The following is a 4,355-nucleotide window of genomic DNA, read 5'->3' as shown; positions in this document are numbered from 1 at the left end:
CGTCCTTTCTACTGCCTCATCGTTCTGGAAGCTGGATTAAACTGGATAAAATCTCTTTTTAGATAGCCGTATTGAGATATCCTTGACCTACAATAAGCTACATATATTTAAAATATGCCACTAGAGGGGCACCTGGGTGGCGCAGTCAGTTAAGCGTCCGACTTCAGCCAGGTCACGATCTCGCGGTCCGGGAGTTCGAGCCCCGCGTCGGGCTCTGGGCTGACGGCTCGGAGCCTGGAGCCTGTTTCCGATTCTGTGTCTCCCTCTCTCTCTCTGCCCCTCCCCCGTTCACGCTCTGTCTCTCTCTGTCCCAAAAATAAATAAACGTTGAAAAAAAAATTTTTTTTAATAATAAAAAATATGCCACTCGATAAGTTTTGACACGTGTATGCACCCAAGAAACCCTCACCACAAGCCACATCATAAACGTATCCATCAGCCCCAATAAAGCCCATTTTTGAGAATCACTGAGAAAATCTCCAACCGGAAAGAGATCATCGGAGCCCCCTTGCTCTGCAGATGAGGAAATGAGGCACCAGGGAGGAAGCGGTCCACCCAAAGCCCCCCCCCGATGAGGGCTGATGAGAGGTGGAGCAGGTACCAGGAGCTCCGTCCTCGCTCCGCGGGTCACTGCGCTGACACTGGCCTGTCCCGTTATCCCAAGTAATTCTTCTCTGCTCTAGGAAAAGACGGTTTGAGACCAAATGCTTCTTTAGCAATCTATCAGTGGGGAAGCTGTAATTTAGAAAGAGAAAGATGATAGCTCTCTTTAGAAAAGGGCTCTAATGGCATGTTACTTTCTATTAAGGATGATGTTAGGCACACTGCCCACTTTTGCCCTTTAACCCCAGGAAGTAAGCGGCCTGATAGTAAGGAGAGTGAAGGATTAAATGGAACCACGGGAGACACGACTACAAATTAAATCCTCCAGCAGAGCTGGAGCACTCCAAAATCAAAACTCTGAATGCCTTGGCGTGTGGAAACATTATTATTCATAGTAAAAAGAGTCCTGCAGCTCTGTGAGTAAACTATTAATGATGTATTTCAGAACATTCCGGATTACATAGCCTTCTGCGCTCTGACCGGAAAATACACAAAATCACAGCGTCTGGAAAACAAATGCGCTCCAGATTTCCATCAGCCAAACTTCAAACCAAATTTTCCATCAGAGGAAGATGAAGACGATAGGAGTTGCTTGGTTGTCCGGCACCCAGGAACAGGCAACTTTAAAATCTCATGGTATTTGCTCTGTTTGGACAAATACACCACGGTTATCTAAGAAGTAAACGTTAGGGCAGACTGGGTGAAAAGGCAGATAGGAACTCTCAATGCTGTCCTGGCACCTTTTCTATAAATGTGAAATTGTTTTAAAAATTACTCCAAAATAAAAAGTTTATTTCAAAAAAGATAACCGCTGGGAAGCCACATATAAAAACAAGGAAGAGATGATATACAGTGGGAAATATGCACAGCTATTTATTTGTTTGTTGCAGCATATACTTTAAAGGATTAATATCTTCACTATGTAGACAGCACTTAGAAAACTCTACAGGAAAGTATCTTATAGAAAATTGACAATAGCATAGGATGCCTCGTTGGCTCAGTCGGGAGAGCACGTGACTCTTGATCTCAGGTTGTGAGTTCAAGCCCCACGCTGGGTGTAGAGATTACTTAAAAATAAAATGTTTAGGGGCTCCTGGGTGGCTCAGTCGGTTAAACTGCCGACTTTGGCTCAGGTCATGATCTCACGGCTCGTGAATTCGAGCCTCACATTGGGCTCTGTGCTGACAGCTCAGAGCCTAGAGCCTGCTTGGGATTCTGTGTCTCCCTCTCTCTCTGCCCCTCTCCCACTCATGCTCTGGCTCTCTCTCCTTCAAAAATAAATAAACATTAAAAAAATTAATAAAGTAATTAAATAAAATGTTTAAAAAAAAGAGAAAGTGGACAATAATAAGAATAGGAACACAAGTGCACACACACATACACACAAATATATGACCAATTTTCTCAAATGTTCAATATCTCTAATAACCAAATAAATTCTATATTTAAAAATGAAATGCAGGGGCGCCTGGGTGGTGCAGTCGGTTAAGCGTCCGACTTCAGCCAGGTCACGATCTCGCGGTCCGGGAGTTCGAGCCCCGCGTCAGGCTCTGGGCTGATGGCTCAGAGCCTGGAGCCTGTTTCCGATTCTGTGTCTCCCTCTCTCTCTGCCCCTCCCCCGTTCATGCTCTGTCTCTCTCTGTCCCAAAAATAAATAAACGTTGAAAAAAAAATTTTTTTTAATAATAATAAAAATAAAAATGAAATGTCATTTTTTTCCCTGCTAAGTTGGCAAAATTGTCGGGCTTTTGGAGTGTTATAGATGTTTGTTTGCTTGCTTATTTTTAATATTACCCAGAACTGCTGAGGGTTTGGGAGAATGAGCACTAGTGAAAGGGTATATGCTGTTACAGGCTTCCAAGAGAGGGATTTGGCAATTGAAGTCCAAAAAACCTACCAATGCGGACCTCCGCGCCTACCATTCTCCTCTTAGGCGCTTGTTCTAAGAAGATCGTTATGGACAGGCACAAAGATTTACCGAGGGTTGATATTGTTCCAAATGGTGCAAACTTGGAAGAATCCTGATGTTTTCTAACTGGCAATTGGTTAAATCAGGCAGAAATCCACACAAACCAAAGATGAAGGGACCATTAAAAATGACGTTGTAGGGGCGCCTGGGTGGCGCAGTCGGTTAAGCGTCCGACTTCAGCCAGGTCACGATCTCGCGGTCCAGGAGTTCGAGCCCCGCGTCGGGCTCTGGGCTGATGGCTCAGAGCCTGGAGCCTGTTTCCGATTCTGTGTCTCCCTCTCTCTCTGCCCCTCGCCCGTTCATGCTCTGTCTCTCTCTGTCCCAAAAATAAATAAACGTTGAAAAAAAAAAATGACGTTGTAGGGGCGCCTGGATGCTTCAGTCAGTTAAGTGTCCAACTCTTGATCTCGGCTCACGTCATAGTCTTAAGGCTGTGGGATCGAGCCCACTATCAAGCTCTGCACTGAGCATAGAGCCTGCTTAAGATTCTCTCTCCCTCCCCCTCTGCCCCTTTCCCCAGCTCATATGTGTGCTCTCTCTCTCCAAAAAATAATAATAATAATAAAAGCTTTCAATAAATATTTGAAAAATAATGTTAAAAAAAAGAGTATGTAAAGACCTGGAAAGATGTTCACAGAATATTACATTAAAAAAAAAACACACACACTTACAAAACAAAACAATTATATAGGGGAGAAAATGATTATATAGGGAGGAAGACAATACCCCGAAGGTTAACCTAATGATTTGTCTGCACAAATTGCCAAAACTTTGCATGGTTGGCAGTAATGTTAATTTTCTTCATTTCGCTTAAAATTTAAATAAAAAGAGAGAAAGACCAGATCTCCCTCTGAGGCGGGACAGGAAACTACAGACCCCAGCATCTTTCCTTATACCTTGGTCTCACCTTGGTTTGGCATCCCTCCTAATACTGTGCTTTCTAGGCTGGCTTTCCTTTTGGCCGGTGAGTTCCCGATTTGAGTTCCCCCTAATACTCCGTTTTCTCACCTGTCAGTATTTTGGGGCTCCCCAGAGCTCACCACCCCGGCAGCTCTCTGCTGCCCCCTCCTGCCCCCAGCAGACAACCACTGTGTCGATCCAGTGGGGCCCAGGGTACACTGGGCCATTACACAAATTCTTGTTGGTAGTAAGTCAGTTGGGAACAAACAGCCTCCGTAGATCATTTGCTGTTCGCAACACCAAGCTCAAACGCCCTCCAGTACAATAACTATTCGCCCTTCCTCAGCTGGAAGTCAACAGAGCCAGCCAATGCCAAACTGTGAAGAACCGTCTTCGCATACTTCTCTTTCTGCATCAGAAATGGGACCATCCCATTTATGGTCCCGGTTCGGGATCCATGAATGGATCCCTCATTTACGGAATATCTCCGACATGACCGGCGCGGTTAAGCAATAGGGCTTCAAAGATGGAGAAGATTTTATCAGCCAAAGAGCTCGATGTCTAGACCAGCAGTGTCTAATAGCCCTTCTGTAATGACGGAAATGTTCTATATCTGTGCTGTCCCATAAGCAGCCACCAGCCACATGTGGCGATTTTTTTTTTTAAGTTTCTTTATTTACTTTGAGAGAGACAGAGCGAGCGAGCGGGGGAGGGGCAGAGACAGAGAAAGAGAGAGAGAGAGAGAGAGGGAGAGAGAAGCCCAAGCAAAGCAGGCTCCAAACTGTCAGTACAGAGCTTAATGCGAGGCTTGAACTCACAAACCGTGAGATCGTGACCTGAGCCCAAATCAAGAGTCAGACGCTTAACCGACTGAGCCACTCAG

This window comes from Prionailurus bengalensis, chromosome A2, assembly GCF_016509475.1.
Source record: "Prionailurus bengalensis isolate Pbe53 chromosome A2, Fcat_Pben_1.1_paternal_pri, whole genome shotgun sequence".
NCBI classification, from domain to species: domain Eukaryota; kingdom Metazoa; phylum Chordata; class Mammalia; order Carnivora; family Felidae; genus Prionailurus; species Prionailurus bengalensis.
The sequence above is the reverse complement of the archived record's forward strand: the minus strand, read 5'-3'. Positions refer to the sequence as shown.